The sequence below is a fragment of the Peromyscus eremicus genome, chromosome 2 (assembly GCF_949786415.1).
Source record: "Peromyscus eremicus chromosome 2, PerEre_H2_v1, whole genome shotgun sequence".
Lineage (NCBI taxonomy): Eukaryota > Metazoa > Chordata > Mammalia > Rodentia > Cricetidae > Peromyscus > Peromyscus eremicus.
The window spans coordinates 64,613,610-64,632,821 of record NC_081417.1 but is presented as its reverse complement, the minus strand read 5'-3'; the positions used below and the strand labels follow the sequence as shown (position 1 = coordinate 64,632,821).

Below are 19,212 nucleotides of genomic sequence, written 5' to 3'. Positions count from 1 at the left end.
TATGTAGCAGATGCTTGTGCATGAAGTTTCAGTAGGAGGCCTCTGCACCTCTATCTCTGTCTTACAGGGCATTGAATCCCTGTCCTATCATAGTGAGTGGGGTTTTCATTTTATCCCCACCAGACTCTCTTTGGATTAGCCAATGTTTGCAGAATCTCCCCCCACCCCCGTCCTTATGTTCTTGAAATCTGAGTTTACAAAGAATATAGCCTATTGTCTTGTTTACCTTTCTAGTGCTGGGATAAGACACCATGACTGAGGCAACTTATAAAAGAAAGCATTCAATGGGGCTAATGGTTCCAAAAGGTTCAAGCTCATGACCATGCGGAGTCTGGCAGCAGGCAGGCTTGACACTGAGGCAGTAGCTGAGAGCTTACATCCTGATCCACAAATAGGAGGCTGAGAAAGAGGCACTGGGAATAATGCCAGCTTTCGAAACCTCAAGCCCACCCCCAGTGACACACCTCTTCCAACAAGGTCACACCTCCTAATCCTTCCCAAACAGTTCCACCAACTGGGGACCAAACATTCAAATATATGAGCCTGTGGGGGCTGTTCTCATCCAAACCACCACATCTGTTTTCATATCCACTTTTAAATAAAATCAAAACAGTTCCTGAACTATGAAGCCAAAGAGGAACTAAGTGATATGTATTTTCTAGGTACACATTCTGAAAGTCCGTACTGCAGGACATAATGAGGTGAGCTAGGGCCTCCCGGTGCACAGAACACATGTACGAAGGAGTGTGGATGGAGGACTCACATGGGCTCATCCTGGCGTTATGGTTTACCAGCAGGCTGAGGAACTCCTGGCACAGCTCCAAGTGAGACACAGTAGCTGGGGTCCTAGGAAATGTGAGGTGTGTGAAGACTGTGGAAACAGCAGGTTCACACTTAATAGAAACAAATTCAAGTGTCTGTAAACAGGTTTTCACCTACTTGAATGTTTGGTGGGGTGAGGCAATAGTAAAGGCAAAAGAGAAATGTGGTCTGTTTGTCCGTCAGCCAGCAAATGCCCCTCAGCATAGAAAACCCCACAAACATTCCAAGCCTTGAAGGAGAGACTGTGGAGCTCTTGGGCCCCGAATCTCCATTACCTCAGCCTGTGGTAGTGGCTGGCTGCAGAAGTCCAGAGCTCTTCGATCCTCCAGCCCACCTCTGTCCCGCTTTCCTGGCCACAAAGAGAATGGGGGAGGGGGTCCCTGAGCTACCCCATCCTTGCTTCCACAAGTCAGGCAGCCCAAGGAAGGTCTCATTAGAGACGGAGTCAGTTTCTCTGCACCGTTTATATGCTGCATTAAATATTAAGCTAAACCCTGCTCTGCCAGCCGGGGCCACGCTTCAGAAACCGCTCACCATCTGCAAATTTGGTGACATGACCAGCCAGTTCCTGCACTGTCAGCAGTTTAGGCCCGACCTGATTGGGACTAATTATCTGCAGGTGTGTCCTTGGGCCACAGGCCTGCTGATGGGGCAGCTACTGGGTTTACCTACCTACAAGAGGGGGTGGCGGGTAGGGTGCCAGGCTCCTAGCTTCTGCCTGCCTCCCCACTGGTCGAAGAGCTGACAGTCTTGCCCCCACCTGGGCCCACCTGACCTTTTGCCTTTGAGAACAAAGGAGTTGGGCCAACATATGACCCTGTGGTCTCTTTCCTGGGGACCGTTTCTTTGCATCAGCAGATTGGAAGGACACTGAGAAAGGCCTCCTTTGCCCCCACAAGTGTGGGAGGCTCTTTCTGGTAGTGGCCTGGGCCCCGGGATCTGAGACATCCTGGCCACTGCTCCCGTCAATCCACAGAGGCCGTTCTATAACACAGTGGATGAGACTCACAAAGGCAGAGAGAGTAGCTGCCAGGTCCCAAGTCTCCAGCTCTGCCTGCTACATCCAATGTTTGGAGCATCAGGACTCCAAACATGGCCGTCTAAGAAAGCACACTCCTGCCCTCTTGATCTGAGCAGAAGCTGAGGCTAGAGGAAGGAGCACCGGACCGGGAGTCAGAGGGGTGGGGTTAAGTCTGGACTTGCCACTTAAGTGCTCTTATGTTGGGGGCAGATTCAGCGTCCTCTCTAAGCCTCAGTTATGAAATGGGGGAATGGCCGTTTCTGTTGCCTGCCTTCGATGTTTGGGGTTTTGTATTATTTTTAATTTTCTGGTTTGTGATACTGGTGATCCCAGCAAGACCCACTGCATGTTAGGCAAGTGCGCTGGGTGGTGGTGGTGATGTCTGTATTGACATCTGGCATTTGTGAGGATCATTTGAGTGAACCTTGCATAGGGCTAAGAAGCGTGGTGCTTAACGTATGTCTTGGTTTTATGTAAATGAATCCTTTACCTCCATCCTCGGTGTATAACACAAAGACCCTCCCAGTGCCAGTTTCCTATGGAGGCAGGTAGGAGTCCCTTGGGGATTCTCCAAGGGTCCTTATTCTGCCTGTATAAGTCCACACAGAATGAGGTTCAGGACATTTGCTGTCAGGACATCTGGCTGAGAGGCTGGGAGGAAAAATGCCTGAGTGCATGCACGAATGTGTTCTCATATGTGTGCTTTGCAATTCTCTGTGTGCTCATGTGGGTGTGCACACCTGTGTGTTCTGACACAGCATGGAGGCCGGAGGTCAGTGTTGGGTGTCATTCTTGATCCTTCTTGACCTTATTTTTGAACCAGAACTTTTCACTGTACCCGGAGTTCACCAGCTCGGCTGCCCTGGCTGGCCAGTGAGCTTTGGAATCTGCCTGTCTCTGCCTCCCCAGGATGGGGGTTACAGATGAATACTGCCCTACCTTTTAAACACACGGGTATTGGGGAGATGAGCTCAGGTCTATACACTTGTGCAGCCAGCAACTGCCACCTGGGCCATCTCCCTGTCTGAGAAACACTGAAAACCCCTGCATTGCTTTTGGCCTGTGAACCGAGGGACTCGGACCCTTGGGGTGGTCTCCAGGGTTGGCAGGCGGTTCCAGGCCCCTGGTGGGCAACCTCCTCATACTGAGTGACTCGGGGAGCTTTCCTAAGGAGGCTTCCTGCTCGGATGTGCTCTGCTTCCCACTCAAGCTCCCTCTGGCTGGCCGCCAGGCAGCTCTGAACAGCCAATTGTTCATCTTTCCGTGGGGAACACCTCTTTTGACCCACTTTTTATGAGGCTTTTGGAGGCTCATCAGACGCAGCTAAATACCTCTTCCCTCAGAGTGGAGTCGTAATGAATAATGAAAGCAAGACTCTGAGAAATGTCTGTGTACCCAGGCTGCTGAAAAGTGCTGGGAAAGCGACAATAGAAGCTGTCATACAGTATGAGAGCTGGGACCCAGTGCTGGGCCACCAGCTTCCAGTGGAAGACACTGGGCTGTGGACGTTGCTCTGTGCATTGGAAAGAGATGATACTAGTACCTACGCACTCTGTGGGGCCTCTGGGGACAGTCTCTGCCCTCACTGGGTGTGCCTGCATGCTAGGGCGTGTGTGAGGGGAGAAAGTGGGCACAGAGTGAACACACAGTGTGCTTTCATAATGTCAGGGGCTCTGGAGAAACTGCCAAAAAGAGAATATGGAAAGACTGAGCGGGGAGTGAGGGGGGTGGTGAGGCAGTCTTCCCAGAATGTGATCTGAGGTTTAAATTATGAGAAGTTTGGGGATTCTTTGGGGAAAACAGATTTCCAGCAGAAGACACAGCCCCAGGAAGTGCCCTATAAATGTATACATGAGAGAATGAGGGGCCTCTGGGGTGGGGCCATTTCTCAGTTCCCTCTCTGCCACGAGTTGGGACTAGCTTGTAACTCAGACCTTGGGGATTTTCAGACTTAGTAGAAAGTACACAAGCAGGGTAGCGTGACTCTTCACATGGCTCTGGACAATTCCTTACCAAAACTTGGTCACCTCTGCTGCCAGTGATCTTCCTTCCTCAAAAGCAAATGTGGTACAGGCTGGAAGCTGCCCTCGGTTGAAGTAACTTCAGGTCAGGAGCTGAGGCTGACACGTGTGCTGTGAGCTCACAGACCCAAGCATTATCCCAAATACCCCTCAGCTTGGCATGTGCCCTTGGCATGTGTCCATCCCAAAGAGTTTTTGATCTGCATACCATGTTTTTAACATTAAAAGTATCACCTATCGTTTTGAAGATTGGAGAAGGATCCCAGTGTCCACTGGGCGGAGAGGTATGAAATAGAGAGCCATTGCCACAGTGGAGCAGCAGGCAGTTGTGGGGAAGACTGAGGAATTTCACAGTGGCCTGATGGGGAGCGATCTTCGGGACTATTAGCATCATTGATTATCTTACTTGTGAGGCAGAGAACAGTAGGCTGCCTTTTGTGTAACCATGCTCTTGGACACTGTAAATGCAGATTTGTATTTGTGCATCTTACAGACACCTTGGAAGTAGCCTCGGGAACATATGACCATGTTTAAGCACAGGGTGTGAGAACTGTTTTTTGCTTCTGCAGCTAGCCACTACCACAGTTTATAGTTGGAAAAATGTTAGCGTGGTTTGTGTGTGTGTGTGTGTGTGTGTGTGTGTGTGTGTGTGTGTGTGTACACAAGAGCCACAGCACTCACGTAAAGGTCAGAGGAAAATCTCCTGGAGTGGGTCTCTCCTTCCAGCTTTACTAAGGTTCCAGGGATGGAACTCAGGTCACCAGGCTTGCTTGGAAAAGCCTTCACCCACTGAACCATCTCCAAGTCCCCACTTACATTTGAAAGTTTTTGAATGTTGTCTATTTAGCAACTATCAAAACAATTTAAAACTGACCTGAAAAAAAATTAGAGTGTTTGACCTAAAGATTGAAACACCTCTCTTAGCCAGACAGTGGTGGCTCACGCCTTTAATCCCAGCACTTGGGAGGAAGAGGCAGGCAGATCTCTGTGAGTTCGAGGCCAGCCTGGTCTACAAAATGAGTCCCACAACAGCCAGGGCAAAAACCAAAGGGGGAATAAAAAGCAAACAAACCCCAAACACCTTTCTTGAATGCTTGGTGGATTTGCTCCTCTTGGGTCAACATGGGGGATGTGAGAGAAGCCACCCCACCTGAGATGCCCCAGGCAGTAACTACCTAGCCCTCTAGCTTACCTGACTTGCTAGCACTCTGGGGCAGTCGGGTGTTCAGCCCTGCCTACTTCCACTGCCCGGTCCCTCCAGTATCCTTCACTAACTGCGGAACCTCCAGCTGTCATGAGCCCTCTGTGGTAGCAGGGAACTCTTTCTGTACATCACCAACTAGACAGTGCTGAGACTAGATTGCTGCATAAAAACATTCAACACCCAAGATTGGAAAGTCCCCTCTCTCTCCCCGAGACATCAGGCTGTTTGCCTTCCAGAATGACTTGAGGCAATTTCAATTGGATTTAAAATATTTGTTTCCACGTTAGGAAGGGGACCCATAGTGGTCGGTCCTTGGAATCTTAGTATTTGTAAGACCGCTCCGAGCCGCTGAGAAGCCAGAGGTCTGATCATTTGAAAGCCAAAGTGAAACACAGGCATCTCCATAATTAACATGCACACTGAAGAAACGATGCCTTGCTCTCAGGCTAGCCCAGTGTTCCCAAGAACTGTTTGCTGAATAAATGAATTAATATTTGCGTAAAGTGTGATGTCAATTAAAAAAAATAATTTCAGCTGAAAGTGCTCTACTTGTCTCTGACCTTGTATTTGGTAGGATAAAAATAAACGAAGCTGGATGGCCCTCCTGGTAATGCACTCATAGATTTTTTTACACTTGCAGGCAGCTTGGAAGCCGACCTTTCCAAATAGCCTTCCAGCGGGTCTCTGGGCCTCCAGCTTCCCAGTTCACCCTGCTGTGATCCATCCTCCTAAAATAGTGATTTCATTAGCCAGTTCTGGCCAGAGAGCTCCCAGACCTTCTCATTGTCTGGAAGAGAAAAGCTCCTGGCTAATTTGTAGAGGTGTTCCCATGTATCATTCATTCACTCATTCCTTCATTCCTCTCTCCATCAAGACTTGGGTCTTCTTGTGTATTGGCCTGTGCTGGGCCAGAGGGTCCTGGAGTTCCTGCTGTCAACACACTCAGTCTGGTGGAGGAAGCAAATATGGAAACCTGTTCAAGGCAAAACAAAGCAAAGAGAAAGTGTCAGACTCCTGGGAGACACATGTGCATAAGAGCTTGTGGTGGGGAGTGGGGTGGGGTGGTACTGTGTGGGGCTCTCTTCGGCCAAGAGTTTGAGGGAAGGTTTGTGGGGAGACGGTGTCTAAGAGAAGCCGTGTTTCCCTGCTCTCAAGGGTTAGTTTTTCATCACCTCGTCTATCTGTCTGTCAATAGGATCTCGTTATGTAGCCCAGACTAGTCTGGAACTTACTATGTAGAATGGGATGGTCCTAAATTAGTGGGCAATCCTTCTGCCTCTGCCTCCTGAGTGCTGGAATTTCATGCCACCATGCCCTACTTACCATGCTCCTCTCTTAAAAGTTCAGGGTGTTTGTTTTTGTTGTTGTTCAATTTTCCAAGACAGGGTTTCTCTGTGTAGCCTTGGCTGTCCTGGAACTTGCTCTATAGATCAGGCTGGCCTTGAACTCAGGGATTCACCTCCTGAGTGCTGAGATTAAAGATGTGTGCCGCCACCACTGGCTGAAAGTTCATTTTTTAAGCGAGACATCATGGTAAATGCCTTTAAATCCCAGCACTTAGGAGGGAGATGTAGGCAGATCTCCGTGAGTTTAAGGCCAGCCTGGTCTACATATCAAGTTCCAGGATGACCAGAGCATCATAGAGAGACCTCATATCAAGAAAAGTTTCCTTTTTAACCAAAAGTAATCCAAGCTCATTCTAAAGGGAATTCCAGAGGCACAGAAGTACATACAGCAGCCTGTGACCATGTTCCTGCACATTTTTCCTGAGCCATTCTAGAATGCAGATGTTAGCAGAGTTGATGGTGTGGTATGTGTTTTTCTGGAACCTTATCTGTGCATAATCAATATGTACCAATATGTACTAATCAATATGTAATCAATATGGCTGATTATCTATAATTGCCTTTATACTCTATATAATGTTAGCTTTTAAATTTTTTTTACTTCATATTTTTATAGAGACCCTAACCCATCAGTAAATAAAGAGCTGTCCCCTCTAATGATGTGGACAAACCATTGTGGATTTTTCTCCAGCAAGACATTGGTCATGGCCCGTATCTTCAGGAGCACTACATAAATGGATCTCAGTATTTGAGGCCGGAAGACGGTGGGGAATCCTGTTGTCTTCAGCTGGCACAGGGCCGTGTGTAGGGACAGCTGCTTGGGGTCTGGCTGCTGCCTCCCTGTGTTCAGTGCTGTGGGGTGAAGATGTGAAGTTGTGGGGAGCATTGGGGAAGCCACAGTGGGGCCAGCTTTAGATCGGCTCCTAGGAGAACAACTTAAAGGTTTTCAATTCAATTATTTCAAGTGTATGGGTGAATGTATAGGTCTGTGTACCACATGTATCCCTGGTGCCCACAGAGGCCAGAAAAGGACATCTGATCCTCTGGAACTGGAATTATAATAGTTGTGAGCCACCATATGGATGCCGGGATTGAATTTGTGTCCTCAGGAAGAGCAGCCAGTGATCTTAACCACTTGGCCATCTCTCTAGCCCCCAGGAGCTCAACACTAAGTTCTTTGAGAACTGAATAGGTGACCCTTGGAGCCAATCATGCGCTTGTGTGTGTTTTGGGTCTCACCACCCTTTACTCTTTGAAATGTAGACACTATTTTTGTCCTCCTAACAGTTCAAGAGAGTGCCTGGGTTCCCTCAGCTAGCAGTAGAAGGGGTTTTCCCCTGCCTCCCCCACCCCTGCCCCATCCTGCTTTTGCTAGCATTGAGCTCTGTGTCGTCACAGGACTCTGATCAGAGCCTCCTGGGTTCTCAAGCACAGCCCGGCTGGCACTGGGGCTGTGAAGGCTGAGCACGTGGCATGGTGCCCATATAGACTCCGGAGCAGTCTGCCTGCCTTTGGCCTGCAGCTCAGTGACTTAGGACAGGGTGACCTCTGTTTCTCAGCTGTCTGTGTGTGAGCCTCCATTCCCTCTAGACATGGGGGTAAGACCTTGCTTGTGACCCATACACCTGCAAGAACAGTTGAAGGGGGGAAAGACGCACTTCCGCCCACTGTTTCAGAGGTGTTCCCCCTCCTATGGGGGGAGGGTGACTGAGAAGAGCAGTTCACACCATGGCAACCAGGAAGCAGAGGGAAGCAATGTGGGGTGAAGCGATGCCAAGACACACCCGAGGACGTGCCTCATGGGACTTCCTTTTTACAACTAGGCACCATCATCTCCTCCCTCCACCTCCCAAGAATGCTGTCATCTATCAGTCCGTCAATGGGTTCATCCATTCTTTAGGCCAGAGCCCTCAGGAAACACCGTCATAAATGCGCTCCGAGGCAGGCCTTACTGATCGCCTAGGAATTTCTCAGTACAACCAATGGACAATTAAGATGAACTATCACGTGATTAAATGAGTTGATGTTGAAAGGCTTGGTGCCTCCTCCTGGGCTAGTTAAGCCTTGTTTTAAAAATCTGGAGTTCAGGAAGTTAACCGGAGGCAGAGTCAGACTTTAAGGTCTCCACACCAAGGGATGGCTGCGGTGGACCCAGGGACACTGGTTTTCTATTCCAGATACTTCTGTGTCTTAGTTTCTAGTTGTTGCTATAGCAGATTACCTCAGTGGTTATCTCAGTAGTTAGAACATGAGGCCTGGACTCAGGCCTGTTTTCGCCTTCTTCCATTTGGCCACACTGGAGCCCTTGCTTCTTCTGGACTCTGGACTAGAATGCTTCTGTTGTTTGCCCAGAGGTTGTAGCCAACTGTGAAAGGAAGAATGGATGCCTTGGAGTCTATCAGATCCACACCCTAAGTCCCCCCACCCCACCCCATAACTCCTACGGACTCTTAGAATGCCTTTCCCTTCTCTGAGTAACGCTTTTCACATCTTCGAAATGGGGGTCCCAATCCCAGCCCATCTCTAGGACTCTAGGACTGTAGCGAGGTGTCCCTGGAGATAAGGCAAATAAACTGTAAGCACTGTGCCCTTTCCTATGAACCCAGAGAGCCTGTCACCCTGCCTGCACAAGATGTTCCAGGCTTGACTCCTAGAAGAAACATGGAAGCTGGTCTAGGGCTTTTGCCTATAAAACACTTCCACCCCAGGCCTAGGAACCAGCTGACTCTCCCTATGTGCCTTCAGCAAAGGTGTCCAGGGAGCAGTCCCCGTGTGTTGCTTTTTCCGAGAAGCACTCTCCTCCCTGCAACTGTCCGAGTCAGAAGTGATGCTCTCTCATCTGGGCCCTGAACCAGGCCACCGTTATGCTGATATCCCATTGATCCTCGATTCGTAATTCTTCAAGCCCTGCTTAACTTCCTGTGAGATTCCCAGTCCTCTCTGCCTCCTCCAGATCAGTCTGATGCAGGGCTTGCGATATAGTGGGGACTCAGGAAGTGGAAGACAAATGGATAGATGAGCTATTATGATTGGTTGTTGCTAATCGCCCCTCACTCCACCCTTCTAGGTCATTGTCAAGGTTATTGATATGATTCACACACTCACATACATATCTTCTGTGAGCAAAGAGGCACATTTGATTTTGAGATATTATCATAATTATTATTTCTTCCCCAATCCATTGCCTTCTACTATCTGCTGCCTCCACTGCCCACCCTGCTGCCAATGTTCCAAGCCCAGGGAAAAAAAGCCTCTCTAATTTATCTCTATTAGCTTTTATTTTCATTATCTGAGACTGTAGGACTTCTACACTCTGGGAATGTCTATGAATGCCTGGCGAGGCTGCAGCCAGCCTGAGACTTGAGGTGCCCTCTGTTTATCGGATGGGCCTGTCTTCTTTTCTCACTAATCTCTTTGTACACCTCTAAAGTGCCATGTCCAGGATGGTGTCACTTGCCCACCTGGAGGGAGCTGGTAATCTATGTGAACTCTGTGGCAAGGCTTCTCCCCTGAGAGATGGTCTCAATTTTGAATAGCCAGAGGCACACCCAAGTTGGAGGCCAGTCAAGCTAAAGTCACCCATAGGAGAGAAAACACACACTTGCCTCCAACCTGCTCTGTTTCAGGCAATGTTCTCGGTCTTTGGGTTTATACTGACTGGTCTAGTCTGCATACTGACTCTGGAGGGAGTTAGTTTCACTGTCTCCATTTTACTGTGTGATAACAGGCACAGGGGGAGGTACATAGAAACTTGCTGAATGCCTAAGGCTTGAAAATGGTTGAGTCAGGATCCAAATGCAGACAGCCAGGCTGCAGAGGCCACATACTTGACCATGGAGCTTCTCACCAGGCCTGCTGTGCTTGTGACAGACAGGAAGTACGGCAGAGGAGATCTCAGTGGGGAAGACCAGGGACAGAGCAGGCGCAAAGCTGATGGCAGCTGGCCAATGGTCCTTTTATCTTGGGAAACCGTATTTGCTATTTTTCTCATCTTTGTGACAAAATGCCTGAACGGAACAACCGAAGGAAGGGCAGGCTTACGCTGGCTCACTGTTTCGGGGGGATTTCAATCTGTCACTGTGGGGAAGGTGCTGCAGAATAGGTGGCTGGTGGCAGGCGGGCATGGCAGGTTCCTCACACTGTGGTTTAGATAGGAAGCAGAGGATGCAGACGAACCAGGCGTGTGTGGCCCTTTCTAGATTAACTCCTATGGAGCCACTTCCACCAGCCATGTCCTGCCTCCTACAGCCACAAGCTGGACCCAAGCATTCAAACCACGAGCCTGTGAAAGGACATTTCAGACTCAAGCCATAACAGAAATCTGGGCCCTCTCCGTTCTAGTGTATTCTTACCTGGAGCAGGCTACCTGAAATGTCCAGCAATCCCGGGATGCTTAACTTAGCCCCTGTAAGGCTTCCTCACCCCATAGGCTGTCATCCAGTATGGTGAGCCCACGCCAACCCAGCAGCTCCTACCTTGACCCAAACTTTCCTTCGTTCTTTTGTTTTGAGGGGGTGGGGAAGCAATAGAGAAATAATTATCACTATGCTCTTCAGTCAACTTCCTGGCCAAGCCCGGGAGGGGGCGCTCATGACTTCAGGTCTGGTTCTCTTCAGACATGGTCTCAGTTCTTCACCTTCACACCGAGAAGGCTTCCTGCTCCCTTATCCTTTATTGCCCTGCCTGGCTGAGAGGCAAGTGCAAGAGCAGACCTTGAGGGGTAGAAAACCCCAGCCGGGCACCTGACAAGGATAACAGGAGGATGAGGCGGTGGGATGGGATGGACGGACGGCCTCACTAACCTGAGCCTTCAAATGTGTCTCCTTTTCCCATCTCTGTGCACGATCAAAGCGGTTGGATGTGGGGATGAGGTGGGAGCATGGGGCCAAGAGAGGAACAAGCTAAGGGTGTGGTGATGCCACCAGCTAGATGGACTAGGAATATTTTAGTATCCTTCACTATTGGGGACGCCAGCCCCGGTGTTGCTGAGAGGAGCAGCATTGACGTGGATAGCCAGTGTGGGGCCAGGTAATGAAAACGTTCTGGTCGGATCATTAGTCCAGAATCTCCTCTGGATGGAGGAATCAGCCCTGAGGCTCTGGGTTCCTCGAGTGCTTCCCCATTCCCCAGAACTCTCAGTTCAGGCCTCGGGGGCCCCATTCGAGCTGCTCCTGTCCCGTATTCCTGGGGTGGCCAGCCTCTCTGTGACTGGAGCTCACCTGCAGCAGGAAGTGACTGCGGCCGGCCAGGGCACCCTCTCGGGTGCATCCCTTCCTTGACCTTTGTAATTATTCCTGTTCAATCTCCCCTCGTGTTTTCCCTCCCCGCTTTGAGGTGCTCAACGCGGCACCCTCTCCAGGGTATTAAGGATGTGAGTGAAATTGATGACCAGGATGTCTCGGGTCTTTATGATGATGAATGACTTTCACTGCCAAAGCTTTTATTGTCTGTGATTTGGGGAGAAGGAGAACTGATATATCAAGGCAGCCTGTCACACCATTTAATACAGTTATAAATCCTGACGTCACTAACTGGTGGTCAGGAGCTGGCGAATTCCACCGGCCTCCACTTTGCAGGGCCTTTATGGATTTTTACCTCCACTCGCCCCTTCCTTTGCTTTGACTGTCACAATTGTGTTGGTGGGGGGGGGTGGACACAGTGAGGTGATTTTAAATATCCAGAGACACTCTGGTCTAGGGAGGAAATGGGAACCCCTCCCTCACCTTTGGTCTCAGTTAAAAGCCTAGGGTTCTAAGATGAGCAGGAAATTCCTCCCTGGGACAGTTCCTAAAGCCTACTCACATTCTGTCACCTGGGCCTGCCTGTCACCACTTACTGAGTGACTCAATATCTGCTGCCTGCTGGAGCTCCTTCCCCCCGCCCCCGAGGGAGGGTAACAAGGAAAGAGTTAACTTTCGATTTACAGAAGGGGAAACTGGGGCTAAGCAAAGTGAAGTGTTGGGCATGGTGGTCCACACACAAGTGAATACCAAGGGAAATCGCCCAGGGTGAAACCACGGAGCATCTCCATCGAGATTTTGGGGTGCCTGCCTCACTGCCAGTCTTAGGACCCATAGTTTTCACACCTAGAAACAAGAAGAGCATTGTCCTCATAGACTGTTAGAGGGGTCATGTGGGGTCATGTACATACCGTTCCTAACAAGCTCCAGGGACAGCAGAAGTAAATGCTTTCAAAGGTTGGAGTTACAGTGAGAGAGGCATATATGTACTCACAGGAGCCAAGGAGGCCACCTCTGCCTTCCTGAGGTTGTGTGGAAAGCAGCCAGGGGAGGCCTCCTACAGAAAGCTACGCAGGAGCCTTGGAAGGGGAGGAACTAGCCAGGCTGGGCCAGAGCTGAGGAAGCTTCTAAGCAGAGGGAATAGTGTGATAATGGTGAGGGAATGCACCCAGCAAAGGGAGAAGCAGGTGGAGACAGGGAAGGGGCGGGTCACAGGGGCTCCCAAGGAACTGGATCAAATGTTAAGACATCTCCAAGGCCTTTAAGTAGCGAGTGGCATCCTATAGGAATCTCTTGGGGGGTCTTGGCAAAGGATGTATGCAGCAAGGATGAGACTCAGCGAGAAGTTCTGATAGCTTGCACACCCTCAAGAGAGAAAGGATGAGGACCTGGACCAGACTGTAACCAGGCGGACAAAAGGGAAGTGATGAGGCTGAGCTGGCAACCAGCTCTAGTCCAACCCGGAGGCTGGGGGCAGTTAAATTGGAGACTGAAGTCAGGGTAGCTCCCCGGTTGGAGTTGGGAGACTAGGCAGGTAATGAAACACAAAATAAAAGCCTCCTGTCCACATGGGCTCAACACCCCCAGCACCTCACCCAGAGTCCAGTGGTGCGGCTGGGAAGGTGTTCTCTGAGCTGGTGGGCACTCAGTCTCAGCTCTGTGCCAAGCGTGGTGCGGGCACTCGCAGGGAACAGGTGACAAGGTCCCCTGTGACCGTTGGAGGCAGTCAGGCTTGCGTCTTCTAGGGAACAGCTGTCCCGGCCACCTCACAAGTGCTAGGATGTGAACATGTGTGCAGGGCTCTGAGTGTGCTCAAGAGGGGGAGTGTGAGGGGCAGGGCTGCGGGTGGGAAAAGTGGGAGCCTGGGTGTGAGCTGCAGGCACTGAAGAGCCACAGGCAGAGCCTTCTTCAGAAGGCTGGAGCCAGGCAGGGGTACTCTTCAGGGTGAGCAGCAGTGGGAGCCTGTGTCGTGACTGGAACTGGCTATGAGGATATCCCCTAGTCCCCAGCTGGAGGGTACTGCAGGAGAGGTGGGTTGGCCTGTGCCAAAGTGTCCAGGCTGGGCCCTCTCGCCCCGGGGTGCCACCAGAGCCTGCTGGGTGCCCTCATTATGCCTCTCATGTGTTGGGGAGAGACATGAGCATTGCCGGCTGCCTCCTGCTGGCGTGTGGAGCGCTGGGCAAACCACATGAGATCCCATCTCGCGCATAATGTGCAACCGAGGACAAAATTAGATTGAGAAGTAAATGGAGCCGAAAATTTCCAAAGCATTTCCCGTCAAGAAGCTGTGTGATTGCATGTTTTAATTCTCTGCATTTTGGTGGGGATGGCTGGAGAGAAAGGGACTTGGATGGGAGGGAACTTCTGGGTTCCCGGGGGCCTGATGGACAGAGGGGAAAAGAGATGCCTTTTGTGCCCGTGAATTGAGACTCCATGCAGCTCCTTCTGACTTGCGAAAATGTACGAAGTGGGCACTATTTTCTCCATTTTGGAGCTATGGAAGCTGGGAGTGGAAGCTACCTTGCCTGGGGCCACGTAACGGTGTGCAGGTAGTGGACCGCCAGCCCTGGAATGATGAGCTTTCAAACTCAAGGTGATACTGTGCCCAGTGGCACACACCTATAACCCCAGCCTTTGGGAGACTGAGGAAGTGAAATCTTGAGTTTGAGGTCGTCCTGGACTACATAATGAGTTCCAGGCCAGCCTGGACTACATAACAAGGCTCTGTCTCAAATGCCTAACCCCTACCAAAGCAAAACCGAACTCACGCTGATACCACACTGGGGAGCCCTCTTCCTTCCCACTCTCTGCCCCGCCCCCACTTCTCCTTCCTCTATTTCCAACTCTGGAAATCCCAGGAGGCAAATCGCAGACTTACTCACATTTGCAGGTATATAAAATGAGGCTTAGAGGTGGCCTGGTCAGAAAGTGTTTGCCATGTACACATGAAGGTCTGACTCTATCCCTAACACACATGAAAAGCCAGGTGATGTGTGCTTGTAATCCCAGAGTCAGGGAGGAAGAGACAAACCCACCTCTGATGCTCACTGGCAAGCAAGTCTCAGGCCCCACTGAGGGATTTTTGTTTCAAAAGGAAAAATAAAATAAAATAAAATAAAATAAAAGGTGAGGCCAGTGAGACAGTGAGATGGCTCAGCCAGAAAAGGTGCTTGTCACCAAGCCGGACGACCTGAGTTCAATCCCTGATCCCTACATGATGGAAAAAAAGACCCAACTCCGGCAAATTGTCCTCTGACCTCCACACATGCGCTGTGGAGCATAAAAGCATGCATGAACCTTTCACAATTAAGCAATTAGGAAAAAAAGGTGGGCAGGTGCTTCTGAGGAACAACACCAGAGGTTGGCCTCTGGCTTACACACAAACAAGCACACCTATGTACACACACACAGGATCATGTCTACATGCCCTCAGAAACACAGCAACACTAAATAAGTAAGTAAGTGAGGCTTAGTGGCGCGCTATCATTTGTTGGTAGCACAGAGGCACATCCTCTTCTATCAGGTTTCTCTGTGTGTTACCCCATCTCTCTCTGCCCAGTAGCTCTCAGAAGGCTCCAGAGACCCTTCTTACTTGCCTGTGCCCGCAGAGCCCAAGAAGATACCAATATTCTTGGGGTTCCTACTCAAAAAACAAAACGAAACAAATAAAACGCTTCTGGCTCATTTCATCTGGGACCCCAGGCCCCAGACGAGTGAAAAACTGTCCGTTTCCGAAGCTGGAGGAATGGATGCTGTGTGATTGGGGCAAGAAGTGGGAGTGGGAGAGAGCTGGAGAAAGCGAAGGGAGGTCACAGGGAGCAGTGAGGGGCGGGTGGCTCCTGAGACCAGGCCTGGCTGTGCTGGCTCTCTGCACACGGCTGTACCCTTGCTGTGTCTTCACTACTCACAGAACAGGCACTTCATCTCTCCGGCGTTGCTAAGGCCTTTTGAGACTTTTTAGTGGGCTTTGTTTTTTAAATGGTATCTCACCAGGTTGTCTAGACTGGTCTTGAATTTCTGGGCTCAAAAGATCTCCTTCAGTAGGAAGTCCTGTAGGATCAAACCCAGGATTCTTTCTCTCTCTCTCTCTCTCTCTCTCTCTCTCTCTCTCTCTCTCTCTCTCTCTCTCTCTCATTTTAAACTAAGAAAACTTGGTTCATCTGAAATCTTCCTGGAGAATCTTAGATAAGCCAAGTGATGTTCACTGGTGGAAAGCATGCTTCTAAGGTCCTGACATCCTGGAGGCTCAGAGAAGTAGACTGAAGCCCCGGGCTTGACTTCCATTGTCCTTTGGGCTCTAGTACCCGCTGTCTCTGCTACGGTTCCAAGTCAAGACGAGGGCTGCTCAGAGGACGTGTGTGTCTGCTGTGTTCTCAAGTCCTCCCTCCCAAGCCCCCTATCCTCCCCCCACCGCCTGCCAACCTTCACATCTTATACCCAGCTGCCTCATCAGCACTCTGCTGCTGTCCCAGCCTCAGCTTCAAGCACACTGAACCCCCACACTCTGAACTCACCCCAGCCAGGCGCAGTGAGAAGCAGCAGATCAAACCTCACAGAAGCCAGCACTTACCCCTCCCTTCCAGCCCCTTCTGAAGGAGGCTGCCCATGAAGACTGGCTGGTGTCTCCTTTTCCAGGAATGCTCTCGCTCTCTCTCTCTCTCTCTCTCTCTCTCTCTCTCTCTCTCTCTCTCTCTCTCTCTCTCAGACCGGGTCTATATATCCCAGGCTATGAAGCTAAGGTTAGATTTGAACTCCTAATCTTCTTACTTCTACATCCCAAGTGCTGGGATTACAAACGTGTGCCACTTTGTCCAGCTGCTCTACTCTTGGTTATCATGAGACCAAGGGCATGACCTTTGCCTCTGCCATGCTAAGCCTAGATTCCTTTTTTTTTTTTTTTTTTTTTTTTTTTGAGACAGGGTTTCTCTGTGTAGTTTCGGTGCCTGTCCTGGATCTCGCTCTGTAGACCAGGTTGACCTCGAACTCAAAGAGATCCACCTGACTCTGCCTCCCGAGGGCTGGGATTAAAAGCATGAGCCACCACCACCCAGCCAAGCCTAGCTTCCTTTGCTGGGCATTAAGTTTGTGAGTAGACAACAAGTTGAACCCAGGCCAGATGACTCCCACGTTCCTTCCCCTGTGGTGCTCCCCATATGGCAAGTTTCCATCCCTCCACTGCACAAGCCACCGCCCCTTCTGGGATCCCACTTGTGCCTCCTGGTGACCTGTGAGAGAAGCAGGGCGGGGCAGGGGTGATCAGCTACATTTCACAGCAGAACTCAAGATCCGAGCCGGCAGAGACTTGCAAGCCAGAGTCTGAGCAATACCGGGGCTCTGAGAACAGGCAGGAGCACTGTGACAGTCAAACCTCATACTGCTTCTCTGGGAGGGGAGGGCCAGTACCCTGCAGCCCGCAGTGGGACTGACTGGGTGTTCTCTGCAGCACATTCATTTGCTATGCCCCCTAGGAGGTGCCCCAGCACGGCAGGCTTGGTTTTCTTTGGCAAGCAGCACACCTGCCCAGGCTCTTGCTCTTGGCAATAGGCTAGCAATATTGGCCTTACTAATTGGATTGGGGAAAGAGTTGAGGGTGAGAGTAGGTTTTGCCAGATATCAGCATTGCCCAGATGTGCCCCCCCCCCCAGGCAGGGCTCTGTGACATTGAGATCTAGACCTCAGGATGTGACAAGGACAGGTTGTGGTGGTGGTTCAGGGTGGACCGGAGTCCCTTGCAAGCGATCAACATATATCAGTAGTGTGGACATTTACCTACCGGCTTTTTCTTGAGTCCTTAGATATTTCCGTAGCACTGTTTGATCTCTTAGGTAAGCAGACCAGGGTCCAGGTTCCAAGGCAGGGTGTTCCAAGAAGGGAGAGAACATACCTGAGGTACAATAGGGAAGTGATGGGCTTTCTCACTCTCAGGCCCAGGCTGGTTCTGCCTTAGTGGGCTTTGCACATGACCCACCAGCTCTGACCTCACTCCTTAGCTTAAAAGGACCAGCAGGCCCCTCCTACCTCCCCCATCTCACTTAGGCAGATCACTAAACCTGTCTCAGCGTCACTCGGCACCTTCATTCACGCACGGGCTAGGTGTAAGAACAGCCCAACCAATACTTACGGACATTTGCACAGGCTTTATGCGTGTGAAGTCTTCGATCCTTTCTACCAGTCTGAGTTTGTAGATGAGGGAACCGATGCATGCCCAGGGTTGTCAATGGCTGGAGCTCATCCTCATAACTTCTAGGCTCAGCACCCCAATAACAGCACCGGTTACACTCTTCCATAGGGCTGTGGGGTGACTGAATGGGACAATGCACTCAAGTAGGAGTGTCCGAGACAGTGGGAGCTCCCCAATGTCCCACTGCTCTCCTGCCACAGTGCATGCACAGCACAGGCTCTGCAGCCACAGTGCATGCTCAGCACAGGCTCTGCAGCCACAGTGCATGCTCAGCACAGGCTCTCCAGCCACAGTGCATGCTCAGCACAGGCTCTGCAGCCACAGTGCATGCTCAGCACAGGCTCTCCATCCACAGTGCATGCTCAGCACAGGCTCTCCATCCACAGTGCATGCTCAGCACAGGCTCTCCATCCACAGTGCATGCTCAGCACAGGCTCTCCAGCCACAGTGCATGCTCAGCACAGTCTCTCCAGCCACAGTGCATGCTCAGCACAGGCTCTCCAGCCACAGTGCATGCTCAGCAAGGCTCTCCAGCCACAGTGCATGCTCAGCACAGGCTCTGCAGCCACAGTGCATGCTCAGCACAGGCTCTGCAGCCACAGTGCATGCTCAGCACAGGCTCTCCATCCACAGTGCATGCTCAGCACAGGCTCTCCATCCACAGTGCATGCTCAGCACAGGCTCTGTAGCCACAGTGCGTGCACAGCACAGGCTGCGCCGCTGTGGGACAGGGGTGAGTGGCTCCCAAGGCTGTGCCTACTGGGAGAGGGCAAACCCTCTCCACTCACTGGCCTCCAGTTCTACCATCACCTAATGCACACAGGTTCCAACCTGGCAGAAGAACAGCATGAAGGAGATTTGTGTCAGGAACGGCTGGTCCTGTGGAGAGTGGGCCAAGAGAGAGGCTCCAGGCCAGACGCTGTCTACGTGTGTCTTAGAAAAGCCTCCTAACTGTCCCAGCAAAGAGGAGCTGTAGCCGCCCTCTCCCCCAACTCACTGGCAGTAAGGACAAGAGGCAGTTACCTTTCCAAAGTCTAGTAAGTGGCAGAGCTGGGGTTTGGGCTCCAGTAGGTGGAGTCTCTAGAAAGTTCTTTCAACAAAGTGTTCACTTTGCCATGTAAGTGGCAAGGACCGATGGAAGGTTTCCAGCAGTGACCTGATGCAAACAGAACAGTACTTCTGAGACCAACATGGACAGACTGAGGGTGGCTGTAGAGCCAGGGTGCCACAGGTGACAACAGAGGCATTATGAGTGGATTCCTGAGTTGGGCACAGTGCTGTGTGCACATTGTTCATTTAATCCACGCAACAATGCTGCGAGGCAGAGGTTCTTCATTTCATGAATTTGAGACTGGGATGTGGCGAGGCAGCTTGTTC

General features: G+C 50.9%; 1 protein-coding gene and 1 long non-coding RNA gene across 5 annotated transcripts in view; one reads left to right on the top strand and one right to left on the bottom strand.

The window, feature by feature from the left end:
* LOC131903591 (uncharacterized) overlaps nt 1–19,061 on the bottom strand; it is a 24,547-nt gene extending 5,486 nt beyond the window's left edge. Inside the window, exons 1-4 of one of the 3 annotated variants that reach the window (XR_009377547.1) lie at nt 18,859–19,061; nt 17,428–17,538; nt 8,636–8,779; nt 5,326–6,041 (exon numbers count right to left, since the gene is read on the bottom strand). This is a non-coding gene — a long non-coding RNA (uncharacterized LOC131903591). Of the gene's footprint in view, nt 1–5,325; nt 6,042–8,635; nt 8,780–17,427; nt 17,539–18,858 lie in introns of those variants that run through there. The other 2 variants (XR_009377548.1, XR_009377549.1) reach the window with 2 other exon arrangements.
* Pax5 (paired box 5) overlaps nt 1–19,212 on the top strand; it is a 177,079-nt gene that overhangs the window by 104,723 nt on the left and 53,144 nt on the right. The window lies entirely within an intron of this gene.